We start from the raw sequence: 19,555 nt of genomic DNA on the forward strand, positions 1-19,555 counted from the left end.
CTACTGTTCAAATAAGTTTTGCTTTAGTCTGCACATTTAGGCTTTTTGGTGTAACATTTAATAGTGACTGCACTTTTTTCTGGTAATCTTGAGATTTAGTCAGCAATATCAAGCACCTCTGAACTTGAATATTGCATTCTATGAGGTGTGGTAGAGTCAAAGTTATTATGGTTTTTAAAAATCACTCTTCTAGAACAATATAACAGTGGAAAAACAAAACCTGACAAGCATTTCCCTCCCACTCTTGATTTTGAATAACAAAGTGTTGGGGATGCTCACAACCTGACAGACGTGCGATGAATGTTTATTCCTGCAGGGTCCCTCCATAAATCCGCATCATCATCCGAACATGTTGGCATTTCATAATTAGTGTTTATTATGTTCTAAATTAATAAACCATAGTAATTAGGATTATCACCAGAATACCGGATAACCCACTCATAATTCCATATTACATTTTATCAAAGTGAAGAAAACACATACTCCAAACAATATTCATCACACATACCTAATTAATTGGTCTACAATTCCCTATAACTATATAGTATTACACTATCTATTGTTGTCAAATAATAAAGCCTGAATAGTACAGGCAGGAAAAAAAAACAAAATGCATTTTAACACTGTTAGGACAAATTAACACAGATAAACAAGATAACCTGTTCTGTTCTAGGGGTTGAAAACCTAGAACACAAAATACCATTGATTATTCTGTGCATTTTCAATCCATTGCAACAGTCATCAGTTCGGTAGGGACTGGTCACTATACCTGGTCAGATGGTGCAAATATATGCATTAGTAACAAAGATATTTTGGTTCTTTATAAAAGGATTGAGGATAGAATCACAATAAGGACTGGCATTAGAGAAACAAACATGTTAGCTGTGTTGACGTGTGAGTAGGACTGGTTGTTTCCGATAGCTTTTGCATTAGAGTTCTATGCCTTGGACACACTACCAGACAAAGATTGCTTAGGTGTCTTTTTCTTTTTGCATACTAGATATTGAAGAACTGGAACGTTGACGAGGATGCTCTATTTCAAGGCCAGAGGCTCAATTATGACAAATTCAGTGTAAACTACAGTTTGAGAAATAGTCTTTAAATGGATAGTGTGCTGTAAAAGAGGATTCTCGAAATCCATCTAATGCTCTTATAATATCCAGTGAAAGGAAATGCTTGAACCCCCCCAGCTTTCCTAACAAAGTGGGCTCCAAACTTGGAAACATCAATCCCACATTTGTTAATAATCTTTCATCTTTCCAAAGTGAGAAAAGAAACTGACTTCTTAAAAAATGAAAAGTGGAGCAGGCAAACTAGCAGCAGTCTGGGCTTCTTGATACCGTGCCCATACCACACACAGTTTTCTAAAAAGAGGAAACTTATAAAAGGTAACCACCTTCTTCAGTAGAAAGATCCGTTATCAACATCAAGGGTTTAGACATCAGTTTTTCTGTGGATGGAAATGAAACATTTTCTAGCTATCGTAACAAAGTTAAATCTAAGGACACAAAGGCAAGGACTACAGTGTTTTTCTTAATTTTAATTAACAGCAGCGGTTATTGGAAACATTACCATACTTAATTTCCCATAAACCCAAGGAAAAGTAACAGTTCAAACAAAACTTTAATCAGATGCTTTAATGAACCTTCCATAGTCCCACAACACTATTGCTGCCTCTTTCTTCCTGGGAGTGCAGGCAGAGATTAACGTCCTTAGTCTGGTTTTTGCCTCTTGAATCGTAAGAGGAAGTAAAACAAACATCTACGAAACTTGATCCCAGAGAACCCAGTTCACCACAAATTGACAATTGTGTACAAAATGTTGTCAATTATCAAAACGCCATGAACATGTGCAAGAAGCAATTTACATACTCACCCTAACTGAATCATACCATGTGGGTGGGTTCATTCTCACCTCCTGGTCTTCAATAAAATTGAAACTTTCCATTATAATACTAGGAAAGTTTTCATTCTATTGCAAGACCGGAGGCGAGGATTACGATGACTTAAAGCTTATCTTCAACCAGCAAAGCAATCGTAGGGACTGGTTTAAAGTCAAACCTTTTAAACGCGGCATTGAGGATATTCTACAGGCGGGCTCAGCAGGAAAATTCCTTGTAAGCCATTGCCCCCTGGTAGATTGCGCCACAAGCCCTTTGGTGTCAATGCCAGCCTCCTGCATGGCCCATCCGACCCATCAGGCAATTGTAGGAAAAGAGAACGCTCTGAACGGTTTACATAGGGCAATTAGCAGTTGTCATTCTGCATGGGGACAGATGTCCACCGTCATCGCTTATAAAGCTTTAATACATCTCATCACACACAGTTTTGGAGAAACTAGAAAAGAAGGATAGTTAACCACATGAGAATTTCATTTCATACATCTTGAAATATGAAAGGGAACCCCCATCCATGATAAGTACTCTGCCTAATCTCTTGCCGACATGTCGGATGTCAGTGCTCTGGACATAATAGGTAAAGAAGAGTGGCTGGTTTAGCTGAGATTGCCTTCTGTGATTGGTATTTATTTGATGACCAAGACCTGAATAAGTTGAGGACCTTGTTGAACAAGAAAGAGGTGCACGGGAAAGATAACATTTTAGTTTAAAGTGAATTCTTCCAAAATTTTCTTTATTTTGAATCGCCAAAAAACTGCCAACTCTTATCATTCCCAAAATGAAACTGTGGAACGTCATCAGGGCTGTAACAAATAGCACAAATAACCATAAGAGACATGAAATGGCTGACAGACATGGCTGATAAAATAAACAAATTACAACACGAACACTGAAATCAACTACTTACATATGTTTTATCATCATTAAACAAAAATGTGCATTAAAAGGCACGTAAGACATACTGTAAATACATCACTAATAAGAAAATACACAAACTAGTTTTATGGTTCTCTGTAAAACAGAAGATACGTGTGCAGTATGAGTCACAAATACTCCCACATGAAGACAACCTTATGATAGAGACAATTTTTTTTTTTAATTCTCAAATCTTAAGCCTACTTTTAGCCTAATACAAATTTAACTTAAATAAATGCATTATATTCAAATGTTGAAGTGTTGAACTCATCCATTAAAGACAAAAAGTACTGTCCAAAGTTCACACTATAAAATGATGAAGATAACCTGGAGAAATCCATAATAATTTAATGACTCACTGTATTAGATATAAAAATATGTTTAAGATGGCATAAAAAGAGAGCAACAGAAAGAATGGGTAAGCCTCTGGTAAAATATAGTGACAGACCCTATGAAATACAATCCATATATCGAGTATCAATCCAAACTCTTACCTTAATAAGGTAAAATTCTAATGCGCCACTAGGATACATAATAAAAGTCAATTTTTCATCTTTTGATAGCGGTATGCTTCAAATTTTACAGTTTAACACCTGGTTTAGCAAAATAGTAAAACTTAAGAGCAGGGTGAGGTTTAGCAACAAGAGCTTAAATAAATCAATAAACGTGAAGATTACTGGTAAACATGATTAGGCCGAATGGACCAATGATCCCCAAAGGTATAGGGACACTCATCCTCAACTTATCACAACCCCCATGCTATCTGACGCCACCTGTTCCTGTTGGATGCTGCACAGAAAATACCTGATCCAAAGCCTACAAGTTGCTTCGCCCACAAACAAACCCACACTCGTGCTTTCCATTGCCACGTCCAATCAACCAACCTGCAGGCATTATGCACCTCAGAAACCTCCTTACCCGCGTAGCCTCACATAAAGGCTACGAGTACAATTCTATACATATATTCCATGATATGAGAATATATAAAACCCCCTCAGGTGACATTTGTTTGGTTTGGTATATAAAACTGACTGGCCCCAGAGCCTCCGGATCAGTAAAGTGCAGATTACATGCGCCTAGAAAAACTGCCCTAGTTGTGCAGCCCGATACAGCGGCCCAAGCTCAATCCTGTTCAAATTGCCGACACTACGGGAAATTGTGAAATAGATCTGGTTACATTCTTCTGATTAATAAAGCTTAAGTGAGGATGTCCCGTGCCCCCGGTTGAAGGGAAACATGTCTTAAGGGTCAATAGCTGCTAAGTTGCAGCCTAACAGGATTACTTAAAAATACACGGTGTCATAGCAAACTCCTAGGGGGTCAGTCATAACTTTCCCCAGGACAAACATAATGGTGAATTCAGTTCATGTAGCCCACATATCTTGATAAGTGTGAGGATTCTCCTCCTGTGGATCTGTAGGATTGTACAAATACCTGCGCCTCCGCTACAGTTTAAATACTCATAATTATCAACAGGTGATGGCGTGTGATGTTACGTGTCACCGAACGCCCTGTCAATTACCCTAACCGTAAGGTTGATGGGTGAAGGTGCTGGTGTCGGCGTTCTTTAAATGGCACAGGATAACCATGTCAAATGTATGAACTTTAAACAAAACCAACCCGGTCCCGTATATTGATTTGTGCATGAACGCAGGTAATGGTACTGGCCATCTTTCAGTGGCACAGATAAGTGTCAAAAGCAGAAAATTACATTGAAACTGATCCGGTCATGTATATAGATCTGTGCATGTACCTACAACCCTTCTATTCACCCAAATCTTGTCACTTCGGATCTCACCATTAATAACTCATGAATTATGCACAAGCGTTGGTCAAACAACAACGCGGTCATGTACGCATGCTCGTACAAGTATTCCGAGGCTACTAAGGAACCCCAAATCTGGTCATTGTGAACAATATCATCCACAGGTGGCATTTTTTAAAATTACGTTTTAAAACCAGGTTACCAGTGCAAAAATTCAAAAAAAAAAGTTAATGCCATCTCACAGCCCACATTATATGTAAAGTTGCTGGTCAATGATTTTAAAGTATAAGACTTTTCATTAAAGGGTTTCTGTGATGGAGCTACAATTGCGACAATTTGTGGGAACATTGATGCTACCTTATTTTAATCCACTATGTTTTTCCGGGGCAAAGGAGGTAAAAAGACGCAAAAAAGAGAGACCGGAGGAAAAGAGAGAAATTATATAATTAATAGAGTGGTTGCTGCATTTCAAGAGCTTAATTTGACATTTGTCCTTCAGATTCATCTGTTCATAGACAAGCAGTTTGAACACCTGGAAAAAAAACCAATCAGCTTGCTGATCTTGCAAGAGAACCATAAAGGGGTAACTATTAACTATGCATTTGGGCTCTGTCAGTCCTTCGGTTCAAATACATAGTAGACTTCTGGAAATTGCGATTCTCCTATTACCATGGATAGAGAATCTAGATTTCATTAAAGACACAGAGGCTCACATTATGCATGGACGTTTGATGCAGTCTCTAAGCAGCTGCACACATCATAGTCAACAGGTTCCATAAAAGAACATTCAGAATACATTAATGGCATGAGGCAACAAGAGGCTGCCTCTTTTAAATGTGGAAATACAGAGAAGTCTGAAAAAGAACAAGCTTCAAAATATCCAAATAACTTAAGGAGGAAAATTCCATAATCCAAACAACTTCAGAAGAACTCCAGGAGGAAATATACGAATATGGTAAAGCTGAAACAGCATCCAGTCATCTCGACATTAAGAAGGATTATCTGAAAAGAATATGCAAAAGTAAATTTAGGGTAACCAAATAAACCAGACAAAAAGAATTATATCAGAAAAGATAAAAATAATATGTTAACACTGTAAGACATAATGAACAGCAAAAAGCAATATTGAAGCAAAGCTGTAAACATAGTAAGCAAATACAAAAGAACATATCCTAGCCTAGGGTGGGATGGGTGGAATAACGTGAGCCTCCTTGTCTTTAATGAAATCTAGATTCTCTAGTCATGGTAATAGGAGAATCGCAATTTCATTACAAGAAAGGAGGTTACATTATGCATGTTGGTAGCTATGTAAGACAGCATCAGATATATGTTCTATAGGCTTACAGTAATGATGAGCAAAAGTGCTATCATTTGAGCAGCTTTAAGAATATCATCTAACTTACCACCAGACCAGAGGGATTTGCTGGCCATAGCACCTCTAAGAGAGTGAGCTTGATATTTAAGTAAACTGATACCTGTTAAACTCATGACAGTTTTAACCCATCTAGCAATGGATGTAGAAGAGTTCGCTTTATGTGGCCTAACAAAGGAAATAAGTAACTGTTTGACATCAGGGGGTCAAAAAAGGGACAATCTGTGATCAGACTCTCTTAAACAACCAACAACACAAAGTTTAGGGCATGAGTCAAAGCGACGATAGAAAATAGAATCAGACATTGTTTTAGTTCTCCTAAAAATTTCAAATTTTACACCAAACATGTTGTAGGACCTATTAGAAATCTCCGAAGCTTTAATATCTGAGACTCTTCGACAGGAAATAAGACATAAAAGAGTGGCGAATTTGCTAGAGAGAAATTCCCTGTTAAGGGAGGCGTTATCGGGCCAGCTAGTGAAAAGGTCTAAAATTAAATTAACATCCCAAAGAGAGTCATACTTTGGTTTTGGGGGCCTTCTTAGACGGATGCTCTTCATAACTCTACAAACGATAAAAATTTTACCTACCGTTTTATCATTCACAAGAATATAACCAGCAGATGTAGCTGATCTATAGCAATTGATAGTTCTATAGCTAAGACCTCTATCAAACTGTTCGTAGAGGAAATTAACTGTGTCAACAATAGGCGCATTAAGGGAATCCAGGTCCCTTTCCAAGCACCAACAAACCCATATTCTCCAAATGTTGTTGTATCTGTAGTGGGTACCACAAACCCATATTCTCCAAATGTTGTTATATCTGTAGTGGGTACCAGGAGACCATGATTCTGAGAGGAGTGTTGAAGCTGTAGACGAAAGTCCTGAGATTTCATTTGGTCTCCTGACACTCTCCGAGCAAGAAGGTTCAAACTCCCTGTTTAGACTAGAGGAAGAATTCTGCCATCTACGTCTGTTAGGAGTGAATCCATGCAAGGGATTAGGAAGGGAGTGTCGTAAGTGAGTTCCAGAGCCGGTGGGAAACATGCCTGAGAAGGCCAAAAGGGAGTTATTAGAACAAGGAAGCAATGTTCGATCCTCACTTTCTGTAAAACTCTCTGGATCATGGCAAAGGGAGGAAATGCATAAGCTTTTAGATCCTTCCAGGACTGGAGAAAGGCGTTCACAGCTGGAGCTCCCAGATCGGGCATCCAGCGGAAGTATTTTTTCAGTTGAAAAGTTAGTCTGCTCGCGAAAAGATCTAATTCCAGAGGTCCCCAAACCTTGTTTAGATGGAAATGTCGAGTTTCCAATCGCTGAGAAACGCAGAGTTCCAATCTGCTGAAACGTTGGTCTTCCGCTTTCAGAGCAATTTTGTGTTCTAGACAGAACATCCAAAGTTTTTTGGCTAGATTCGAAAGGTCCGCAGACTTGGTGCCACCTAGACGATTTATATAGGCCACTGCAGACATGTTGTCCATCTTCAAGAGGACCGACCTTCCTTGCAGAGAGTGTTTGAAACTCAAAGCATAAAGACCAGCAGTGAGCTCTAAATAATTGATATGTTGAGAAGATTCTTCCAGAGACCAGGTTCCACCGGTGTTCTGGTCGAGAAGACAGGCTCCCCAGCCATGTAGACTGGCATCTGACTCCAAAACGAATTCGGGTTTCAAACCAAAAATCTCCTTTCCGTTCCAGGCTTCCAAATTGTCTAGCCACCATTTCAGTTCCAACTTGGCATCCAGGTCTAGAGAGATGTGATCCTCGTACCAAAGACCAGATGTAAGGGCCCTCGCTTTCACTCTCTGGATAGCATGATAATTCAGAGGCCCAGGAAAGATTGCTTGGATAGAGGAGGAGAGCAGTCAGAGAAGTCTGGCGAGTTCTCTGAGAGGGAAGAGTTCTAGTTTCAGGACACGCCGAATTTCTTTCTTGATTTTGGTAATCTTTTTGGAGGGAAGGAGGAGACATTTGGAGGTGTCCACTGTGAAACCAAAAAATTCCATAGATCTTGAAGGGATCAGGACTGAGTTTTCTTTGTTGATGATGAATCCTAAATTCTCTAGAAGGTTCATAACAGTTTTTAGATCTTGAGAGATTTGAGAAAGATCCTGAGACATGATTAGAATGTAGTCTAGATAGATGATCAAACGGATTCCTCTTTCTCTTAGAAAGGAGGCGATTGGTCTCATAACCTTGGTAAAACACCAAGGGGCTGAAGAAAGTCCGAATGGAAGGGCTTTGAACTGGTACAATCGATCCTTCCAAAGTATTTGGAGAAAAGGCTGATGTATTTCGGCAATAGGAATGGTGAAGTAGGCGTCTTTCAGATCCAGTTTTACTAGCCAATCGCCTTCCAACAGAAGATCTCTTAAGAGATGAATCCCTTCCATTTTGAAATGTCTGTACACTAAAAACTTGTTGAGGTGTTTTACATTTATAACCGGGCTCCACCCTTTCTCTTTCTTTTCTAGCAAGAAAAGGGTGCTTATGAATCTGAGATCTTCTAGAGGGATTTCTTTGATCACACCTTTCTTGAGCATGGAAGAGATCTCTTCTTCTATTTTTTTCTGTTGTTGGGAGGGAATTTAAAGATTTTTTGGAAGAAAGGACTGAGTTGGAGTTTCGGTAAAGTCTATTTTGAAACCTCTCACAGTGCCTAAGACCCAAGGGTCTTGGGTGACAAACTTTCAGTTCTGAAAAAAGAACTTGAGTCTCCCTCCCACCTCTAAGGGGAAAGAAAGAGGGGAAGGAGGTGCAAGAATACTCACTTGTTGTGACGTCGGTGGAGGATTGACCATGAGATCTAAATCCTCTTAAATGCAACCCTTGTCCTCTCTGGGGATAGAACTGTGAGTTATTGAATTGCTGAAAGCCTCTTACGAATCCGCGTGATCTAGAGGAGGGCCTCTGGTTGAATCATCCGGAAGATTGGCCCCTTCATCCGGCCCAACCAAATAGGTTATTAAAAACCTTACGCATGTTTTGTTGAGCTTTATCCAAAGCTGTAAAAGTTGACACGTACTTGCCAAGAGACTTCTGGAGATTCTCGCCAAAAAGTAACCCTTTATGGTTCTGGGAAGTCTCTTTATCATCCATGCCAGAGAGTTTAGGGTTTATTTTGGTTAACACCACTCTCCGCATTTAGGCTGGCATTAGCGTTTCCAAAGAGGATAAGGGCTCTCTGACTCCAGCCTCTAATTATGTCAGTATTAAGGGGGGTGCCATTAACATGGCTCTCTTCAGCTGCGTCAATAATTCTGGCCAGTGGGCCCAGGACATCCAAAACACGGTCCTGACATCCTTTGAGGGATCTCTCCATTCCTTTGCGAGGATCCCGCCCAAGTTTAATAAGGAATTTCATCAATTCTGGGTCCTGATTAGGTGTTTGGCAAGCCTTCTCATTAATGGTAGGTCTGAAACATTCAGCCCTCAGAATATTGCGCGTGTTGCGCTCAAGTGGATATCTCAACCACTTATTAATAAATTTGGCTTGAGGCCACCATTCAGAGCTCCTAGGGTGTTTCAGGTTAAGGGGAGAGTACATTTCTTCTCCCAAGAGGTCAAGGATGGAATCTTTCAAGGAAGAGGGGGGTGGAGGGGGGTTAAAAAGATCTTGGTCATAGTCCTCGTTCAAATCAAGGATGTATTTGTCAGGGGTATCAGACGAATTATCATCTCTGAATTCATTTTCACCCATAAGGTCATGAGCACTAGGATTTTGCGTGCCGCAAGGGACACCCAGATAATTTGTGCCACGAGGGACACCCATGGGCTTCGAGGTGCGAGGACCTCCCAAATTTTGTGAGGTGCAAGGACCCCCTGTAGTGCTTCTAGGGGTTAAGCGTTCAACGTTTTTGACTTTTTTTTAGATCTTTCCCCTATAGTTGTCAATATTGATACATTCAGTGAACTCATCCCCATCCTCATCAGATGTATATGACCTTTTGGCGGACATGACCTTCCTAATAGTGTCGAACATGCAAGATTGCATTTCACTATGGAGGATTTTCTTAAAATTTTCACTTTTAATGTCAGCAGTAGGAGCCGAGGCGCCCTCACTGTCAAAATCAGACATAGAAGGTATGATAAAGGGTTGTCAAGCCTTTAAATATAAGCCTAAGGAGGGTAGAGCTCAATAAAAAGCCAAAACCAAGGTAAAATCAGAATCCGATTTAGGAATTAAATCCAAACATAAGGAAAAGACTTGCGGTTAAGAGAGGAGCTAGCAGCTGATCGCAAAAACCGAGTAACTGACTCGATATGGCTCGCAATTAGCTGTCCCCCTCGTTGCCATAGTAACCGGCGTCTCGCACCGGAGGATACATCGCCGAAGAAGCCCAGCGCGACTCAAAGAGGAAAGCACCTTGGCAACGCCACCCCGCGACGTCGATGTTGCCAAGGTGCGCACCTCTAAGGCACAAAGCCCGAGAAAGGGCATCTTGAGGGTTTGAGCATAAGGCTCATTTCAGCTGAAATATAGGAAGAAAAGGGGGATAACACAACTGAGCAATAGAGCGAAAATAGGCACTAACATCGCGCGAGGCGGCACAGCAGGGGGAAGCAGAAAAAGTAGCACGAAAGAGAAAACGGCAAGATTATGGTAAAAGGCACAATAAATGGATACTTACGATCGTTGCAAAGGAAAAAAACGTTAGGAAAAGAATACAACATTAAATACAATGAAACTTAACGTTAAAACGGGTCATTAGGGAAGAAAGTAAGGAGATCTCCGAAAATTGGAAATCAGTATGGCAGCAGTGAGGGAAAGGGCGGGAAAAAAATCCAAATTGTAAAATATCATTCAAAGGAACGAGATAATGTAAGGAATGAAAACTACTTATCTGCTCAGAGCCGCAATTAAAAGAGGCAGACTTGTTGGCTCATGCCATTTATTTATTCTGAATGTTCTTTTATGGAACCCTTTGACTATGATGTATGCGGCTGCTTAGAGACTGCATTAAAAGTTCATGCATAATGTAGCCTCCGTTCCTGTAATGAAATCAGTGTGATTACTAGGTCAGAGAAGCCACAAAAAAGGAACAGTTTACTGTATATTTGAGCTCTGTTGATCATAGTATTCAAATGCATAGTGTAACATTCACTGACAATTTTCGCACATACACTGATTTACCCCACTGATGAGAATTGACATGACTATCAAGTGATCGCGAGAGATTGTGTACACATAATTAGTTTAAAAAATAATGACTCCTTATCAGTGTTGTGACCACATGTTATTGCTCGCAATCGGCAAAGCCACTTGAATTCCTTCTGTCTGAGGGAAAGCTTCCCATCTCCTCCTCCCTTATCGGTCTCTACATGCTTAATCTCATGGAACCAAAAGGCAGAATTAGGTGGAGGAGTTGGTCTATAGTGTTCTGCCATGAGGTACCTTGTGTCGCCAATGCTCTACAGTGTTCCTGAATTCTCAGTTTAAGACAGCGCGTTCTGCTCCCTACATAGATCATTACGCAGGTGCAGCCAAGCACATAAATCACAAATGCAGCATTACAATTAATGAATTAATTGATTTTGTAGTATTTAGTGCTGTTGTAGGCAAATTACTTTGTTTTGTTCTTTCTAAAGCGACATATTGCACGCGTCACAAGTGTAGAAACCTTCAGGTTTTGGGGATAACCAAGTCCCAACTGTCCTAGTTGATGTCACGTAGCTCGGACATTTGTCTTTTAGGGTTAGCCTCTTTCTAAAGGTTACTGAGGGGATTTGTTAACACTTTATTCAAGTTTGGAACATTAAGCAAAATGTGCCAGTTCTTTAGAATTTTAAAATTTGTCACTATATGTTGTATATTTAGTGATAAATCTTAGTTTCCTGTTGTGTGTTCTCTTTTTTGGTGCACCCTTTGACCTCAAGTGTTGCTTCTCTGTTTATCTGCTGTACCCTGGTTTCTGCGTTTTTCAAGTCTATCGATTTATAGTCCCTCGTGAGAAACAGAGCTCGCATATTTGCAATGTTGGCCTTAAAGGAAGTATCTTCTGTACAGTTCCGCCTTATTCTTACCATCTCCCCATACGGGATATTTTTTGTCACTGATCATGCATGGGCACTGGAGGCATGCAGTACACCATTGCTGGCTGTTTCTTTATGAAAAACAGTGTACTCTGGACTACATTGTTTCACACAAAAATAGAAAGAGAGCGAGGAAGTCTTCCTCCTCCTTGTTATGATTCATTGTTAATCTCACATTATACGGATTATCGTTTAGAAACAAAAAATAATCCTGGAGTGCTTCATTGGAGTTCAACCACAGGCCAATGATATCATTGATGTACCTCCCCAGAACACTATGTTGGGTCCAGGGGAGACATTCTTACTCCAGGCATGCTACCTCTCATACCACCCCATAAAAAGGCAGTCATAAGTGGGAGCAAACCTGGTGCCCATGGCTGTTCCACAAATTTCATGGCACCTCTGTCCATTATGAAGGAAAAACATCTTAGTTAGAATTAATTCCATAATCTCCATTATCATATAATTGTGCTCAAATTGGTCTGCTCCATCTCTGTCCAGGTAGGAAAGTGCTGCCATTATACCGAATTTGTTCTCAATGGAGCTATACAAACTCACCACATCAAATGTGATAAGTCAACGGAGCATACAAAATCATTGAATTTAAACAGTACATCCTTACTATCTCATATGATGGAAAGTTAACCATAAACATTTGCAATTTAGTGTTCACAAATTCTGACATCTTTTCAGTGGGTGAACCCACCCCTGAAATAATAGGTCTTCCTGGTGGAAATGGAGCCTTTATGTACTCTAGGTAGCAAATGTATACACAGATATCTGGATTGGCCAACCTTCAGCAATTTATGTTCAGTCACTCAAAAGGCAGGTATCACTCCATTAGATTAATGAGGTATGTCAGTTCACCGATGGGATTCACTGTCAAAGGCATAACATGAGGTGTCATTCAGTTGACAATTTGTTTCACTCAATCTGCTTTATCCATTAGGACTAGATTGCTGCCTTTATGAGTTTTTCTAACGACTATGCTATCATCGCTCTGAAGTCTCAAGGTTTGCTTCCCCCTCAGGTTATCTGCCTCTTCAAGCCCACGTCTTGAAGAGGAGGGATGCAGCGCATCATGTAAGGTCTTAGACTTCCCAGCTTTCCCTGTAATCCTTCCTGCCATAAGAAACAGAAACCCCCCAGCCCCTGTCCCCTCAAACACCCAGGGATGAGGATTCTCCTCCAGATCCAGGAGTAGTTCCGGAAACAGGGGTAAAGGGATTGTAGACTCCCAAGTTCCAAAAGACCTGGATACCAAGCTTGCGATCTCCATGTCGGGGGTCACCAAGACGACGTCCGCTGCTTGACGCCTGGGGAGAGAGATGCAGGATCATCACTAATGGGGGAATGGAATAGCCCTTCTCCAATATTGGAGAAGAGCGTCCATGGCTATTGCCTCCAGGTCTGGTATGCAGCTGAAGTATTTCGGGAGCTGATGGCCCAAACGTGGCGTAAAAAGATCCAGCAATAATGAGCCCCATCGATCACATAGGTCTTGGAAAATTGGCTGATGTACACGCCAGGGACTAGAGTCTTGGAAATGGCGGAAGTGCCAACCGGCTACCTAGTTGGCCACCCCAGGCATATTTTGTGCGGTTACAGAGACCCGATTCTGCAGGCAATAATCCTAGCTAGATCGGCTAGGTTTTTGGACAGAGTCCCTCCAAGGTGATTAATGTATTGGTCTGCTGCCACATGGTCCATCTTGAGGAGGACACAGCATTGCGCTCGATCCCTGGTCCAACCGCAGAATGTAAAAGACCCAGCTGGGAATTTGAGGCAGTAGATATGCATCAATTTTTCTTGATCAGACCAACTTCTGCTGGTGGAGCAATCCCCACACCTTACTCCCCAGCTCGTGCCACTGGCATCTGACTATGGCCAGGTCCGTAAGGGAACTAAATGTTGCTCACTCGCCCATTCCATGCCTCCATGTGAGCCTGCCGCCATTGGATCTCCTGTGCGTCCTCCAATAGATAGGGGGAACTACTTGAAAGTGTCAGTCCCTTCCTGAGATGTGAGGTATTTAGTCTTTGAAGGGCCAAATAATGAAGGGAGCCCAGGAAGATGGCTTGAATCAAAGATGACAGGAGGTCTACTACTCGCAATGTCTGGGGAAGGGAGATGGAGGCCCAAGCTGACAGGCAACACAGTTAGTGTCTAATCTTGGTCATCTTTCATGAACGATGGCGGCGTCCACAACAAAGCCCAAGAACCCCATAGATTGAGAGAGAGCAAGAGCAGACTTCACATGGTTTATAATGAATCCTAGGGATTCTAGGAGCCAGACCGCTATTTGCAGATGACGTGATAAGTTTCATAGGCATTGGTCCATTATAAGAATGTCGTCCAGGTAGATAATGAGGCTGACACCCGAGCCTTGAGGAACTCTACTACAGGATGCATCACCTTGATGAAGCAGCAAGGAGCGGAGGACAGACCAAAAGCAAGGCTGGTTAATTCAAAGGTCTCCCCCCGCAATTGGAACTGGAGGAATCATTTGTGGGGAGGAAAAACCAGGACCTTGAGATAGGCGTCTTTTTTAGATCTATGCACGACATCTAAGCTCTGGTAAGGAGAAGGTCCTTGAGCAGATGGATACCCACCATCTTGAAATACAAGTAAACCAATCATTCGGTGAATTCATGCAAATTGATCACTGGTCTCTGGCCCCTTTTCCTCTTGAGTTTACAGGACCCAGGCATTGGATGGGAGGGCCTGCCAAATGTGAAAGAAATTCCCCAGTCTGCACCCCAGGCGTTGGGAAAAGGATTGATTGCTCACCTGAATTGATTCCCTGGGTGTTGCCACCGTGCTATCCTCCTTGCTCCTCGATGGTGGGGTAAAAGTTCCCAAGTTTGGAGGCTTCCTCGTACTTTCCTCTCCTGTTGTCCTGTCCTCTGGAGGGGGCTGGGTGCTGAGTGTGGCAGGTCGAGTGCCCCCTAGTTCGCCAGCCCCCGTGAAAAACCGGGGGGTAAAGATGCGCTTGATAGATACTTGTGCCTCGTCCAGGGTGTTCAAGGTTTGGACGAATTTACCCAGTTGTCTTCGGAATGGGTCCCCATACAAGCCCTCTTGGGTGATAGTGCTTGCTTCTGAGGTGGCAAGGTCCCCAAGCTTAGGGTCGATTATGGTGAGGAGCGAACAGCGCCTCTCTGTGGAGCTGCTGCAATTTGCATTCCCCAGTAGGATGGTGGCCTACTGGGCCTAACCAGAGAGGAACTCGGGAAATATAAGGCTTCCTCATGCCTCTGCATATCCTGCCATAACCAGGTTAGGAGGCTGCAAGGTCCACAAACCTTTCCTGGCTAGCTCGCATGGGTTGATCAATCCCTTTCTTGGGGTCTCACATGTACTTCCCCAGGAATGTGGCCCTACATTCCTCTATATCTGGCATGAGGGCCACAGTCACCCAGAGACTAGCGAGAGCACTCTGCCCACAGGTGATTCCGGACCTCCTGGTCTAATGGCTTGCGTAGCCGCCCTACAACATACCCTTTGCCCGCAGGCACCTATTCAGAGGAGTAGGCATGCAAGAGGCTCTCTGGGTTCAGCATATCCGAAGTGTCCTGGATAGCATTGCCCGCTGGCCCTCCTTGCGCATGGTGGGCTGAGGAGCGTCAGTGGGCAGGGGTCTGACGCCTAATCTCCCTCTGAGCTGGAGGGCATATCCAGGGCCGGAAGAGGTGAGGCTCGACTGGAGAGGCCAGGGTTGGGGGCACAAACTGCAGTCCTGAGGGACCTGGTTCTAGGGGGTGAAGGCTGTATGCGAGTCATAGGCCCACTTCAGCCTATCAAATGCATCTAAGACAAAGCCAGAACCTTTGTTCCTTTTTCGCTCAGAGAGAGGTGGGAACTGGACGCGTACTGCAAGAGTGTCTTCTCCAGAAGGGTCGACCGCCAGTGCCACCGCTTGGGTGATGGAGACTTCCATAAACGCACAAAAGTGATCATCAATGGGGAGGTAATGTAATATTATCCTCCTCTTCATAAGGCTCCTCTATATCGCTCATATTTGCCTCAGTAAGGCTAGTGTAGGAGAAAAGAAAGGAGAATTGCCCACTGGTATGGACTTGGGGAAACACTGGCTATTAGCAGGAGCAAATCTGCTGAATAACTAGCCGATTAGGGGGTGGTGGGGTATAGAGTGTGGGGGTTTCACCAACCAAATATAGTAGCCCAAGGAGCCAATGACCGGGATAGACCCTGCAAGACAGCACACACCTACTCTTAACTTTGGCCAGAGGAGTCACCTAGGCAGGTGTCCGCGATTACTAGGAACAAACTGCATTAAGTGCAGTTAATAAATACCCCCTGGGGGCATAACATCTCCTGGCATGGGGCACGCGGACTTCAGCACCTGGTCAGAGGCACTCGAATAAGTGCACTGGCCTGGGTTAGTGAGACGTGCATAGCGTGATCAGGATACAGCTCCACCTGGTGGCCAGAAGCCAACACTGCACCGGCCCCAGGCGCTGTATTGAATCAGTTGTAACAGACAACGGCCTCAGAGGAGCTGCAACAGTTCCAGCAGCCGCATGTGGAAAGCTAAAAAATTAAAGATTAAAGCTGTTTGTGCTGTTTTGATCTTCACTAAACATGCCAACTGTACAGCAATGAAGAGGCCAAGTGTCCGAAGGTACGTAACTCCGCTGCTGAACAGCGAAGAAAGAGGAGGCAGCAACAGCGTGGTGAGAGTATGGACGGCTCATGGAAGTATCTGATTGGACATTAATGTTTTGTTCAAACTGTTACCTTTTCCCCCTGGTTTAGGGGAAATTAAGTATGGTAATGTTTTGAATAATGGCTGCTGTTAATAAAAACAAACAAAGAACAGTATAATCCTCGCCATAGAATTTGGCTATTAACTAGTATGCTGAAATTTTCTTTAAAGAAAGGTATTAATTGTCCTGAGGATTCAAAAGGCAATCTAGGACGAATTTGATATCTAATAGATCCGCGTAGGTTTGATAGGAACCTTTAGGAGGACAAAAAGTAAAGCCCTATACACTAGAAAGTGTCTCCTCTTTAATAAAAATGTCATCTGCTGAAATAGCGGAGGTGTATGCATTGATTGTTCTATAAACCTAGCCGCTTGTAAACATAAAAAACATAATTTTTCAATCTCAACTGGAGAGATAGCAATGGGATTGATATGCTGTTTCATACATGTGCCAACAGAGACTGAACAATCATACAAGTTATTTGATCTTGTTAAGAGTCTTATAAGCAACCATGCTTCTTGCAAAAGTCCTGGGACACTCCAGGAAGCCCTGAAATCCTCCAAGCCACCATTTGAAGTCCCTGCAATATAAGCTTGTGAGGGTCTCCGATCATATTGAACAGAAACAGAGAAAACCCTAAACGCCTGGAAAAATTAGTTTAGAGTCCTAGTATTTGAAAGTACGGACCTGCACTAGCCAAAAACAGTTATACTAATACCAGATTGATCTTGCACTCCTGATCAGCACCAACGTATTGCGAACTTTGGAAATTGAGGAAATGCATACCCCCTAAAAAGATTGCCGAAATTGGAGAAAAGCCTGGACCAGCTCAATCTGTCTGCCATGTGTTTGAATGTTTTGTTGATCAATTCATAGTAGTGTAATAATGTATAATTTTGTGTTCTTCTACATAAAGAGGTTTCTCCACTGTCATTGACAGATATGTGGAATGGATCATTTTTTATGTACAATGTGAGAATTAAAGGGTGAGTGCATTAATTAAGATGTGTGATCACAAATTGAAATCATTGTGTTGTCAAAACAGTCAGTACTGGTGCTGGTTTGTTCCTTGGAAACCTTCTAAAAGTGGCATTTTCAGAATTGACATAACATCAGACTTTACCATTAAAGAGGATTTTAATTTACAATTCCTCAGAGACCAAACAGGACTTTTCAACCGGTTTCCAATTAATAGTTATCAACTATTAAATGTAATTAGGTGACGCAATGTTAACATATGGAAGAGTTAGTCCTCACAGTAGTAAAAAACAAAGTGTAAGTATTTCACTACGAGGAAATGTAAAACCTAAAAGTACATGTACATGTCTAAATTTTTAATAACAATGCACCCTGCCCTATGGGTGGTCTAGGGCCTTATTTAGGGGTGACTTATGTAATAAAAAGTTCAAGGCTTGATAAGGGGGTTCTTTTGCCCAGTCAACTTGGCAGTTTAAAACTGCCTACAGGCTGCAATGGCTTGCCTGGGGCGTGATTTAAGTGCTGCTTGAGTGGGTGGCACAAAAAGTGCTGCAGGCCCACTAGTAGCATTTAATTTGCCAGCTCTGGATATAGGGTAGACCACTTTACTAAGGACATAAGTAAGTTAAATGTGCCCTTCAGGTGTAAGCTGACTTTACTACTGCTAACCAGTGCTAAAGTGCTTTTGCTCAATCCCTAAAACATGGTAAAGTGAACAGAGTAATTACGCCAACAAAATCCCAAACAGAAAAATAAAACAGGTGAAGGCAAAACATTTGGGGTTGATCCTGCAGAGAAGGACACATCCAGCACTTGCATTGGAATGCAACATGATTTCCGAAACTAGGCCAAAATTAGAACGTCTATTCCATTCCTTCATTTGGAAGAGCCACCATCCTAACTCCTCCCTTGAATCGGACGAGAGGGTAACTCAGGCAGAGTACAGAAACCCGTTCTTAAATGAAGAGTTTTAAAGGCTGGAGAGCCCTGGAATGAAGAGCAGCAGAAAACTCCCTGAATGAATGAGAGCATTAATATTGCAATCCAATATTCAAAGAAAAACTGTACATTAAGCACAGATCAAATTGTATCCTTTATTCATTTGATCTTGGAGTTGGAAAGAAAGATCTACTCTTTCACCACATCAAGAACATAATCCTTTATGATGGAACCAATAAGGATGTCCTCTAATTGATCAGAAAAGCCAAATCTAGTAAAGGGAATACAGTCATTCCTTTCTGAACTCCTAACAAAGCTTTGTTCTAGAAATAATCAACACTTCATCCAGATACACAATCTGCACACCCAGAGACCCAATCAACACAACCATTGGCCTGAGGAGCTATCTAAAGAAAGACAGAGCCATTGACAGACTAAATAGGAGAGATGTGAACTGATACTTCTTCCTAGCAAAAATGAGGTAAAATAATCAGTGGGCGGGATGAACAGGAAGCAAAAAATTTGAAACTTCTAAATATATATCTTTGTTTATTCTGTTTCTGAAGGAAACCTGGCTGCCCTTCATTCTTCAAGTGCTTGAGACCAATTACTGCAGTACAAAAGGGGGTGGTGATGGACGGAGCATCTGAATCAATCAAACTCTCACACCCAGTCAAAAGATCTGGGTTTAATCCATCACCGTTCTTTAGCCCACTCTGCCACCCCAGTTCAAGCATAGCTATATGCAAATCAGTCTGACCCTGTGCCTCATAGGAACAGTCCAGCCCGAACTGCCAAGCCATGTCTTCCCTGGACCGGAAACAAGCTTCTGAGGACCGGTTTCTGGCATTCCAGCCGCCTTCAGCCCGGCTTGCTTGAATCCAGTGGCAAAGTGAGCAAGGGACTCACGTCTGAGCATACCCTGTC

Source organism: Lissotriton vulgaris, chromosome 8 (assembly GCF_964263255.1).
Source record: "Lissotriton vulgaris chromosome 8, aLisVul1.2, whole genome shotgun sequence".
NCBI classification, from domain to species: domain Eukaryota; kingdom Metazoa; phylum Chordata; class Amphibia; order Caudata; family Salamandridae; genus Lissotriton; species Lissotriton vulgaris.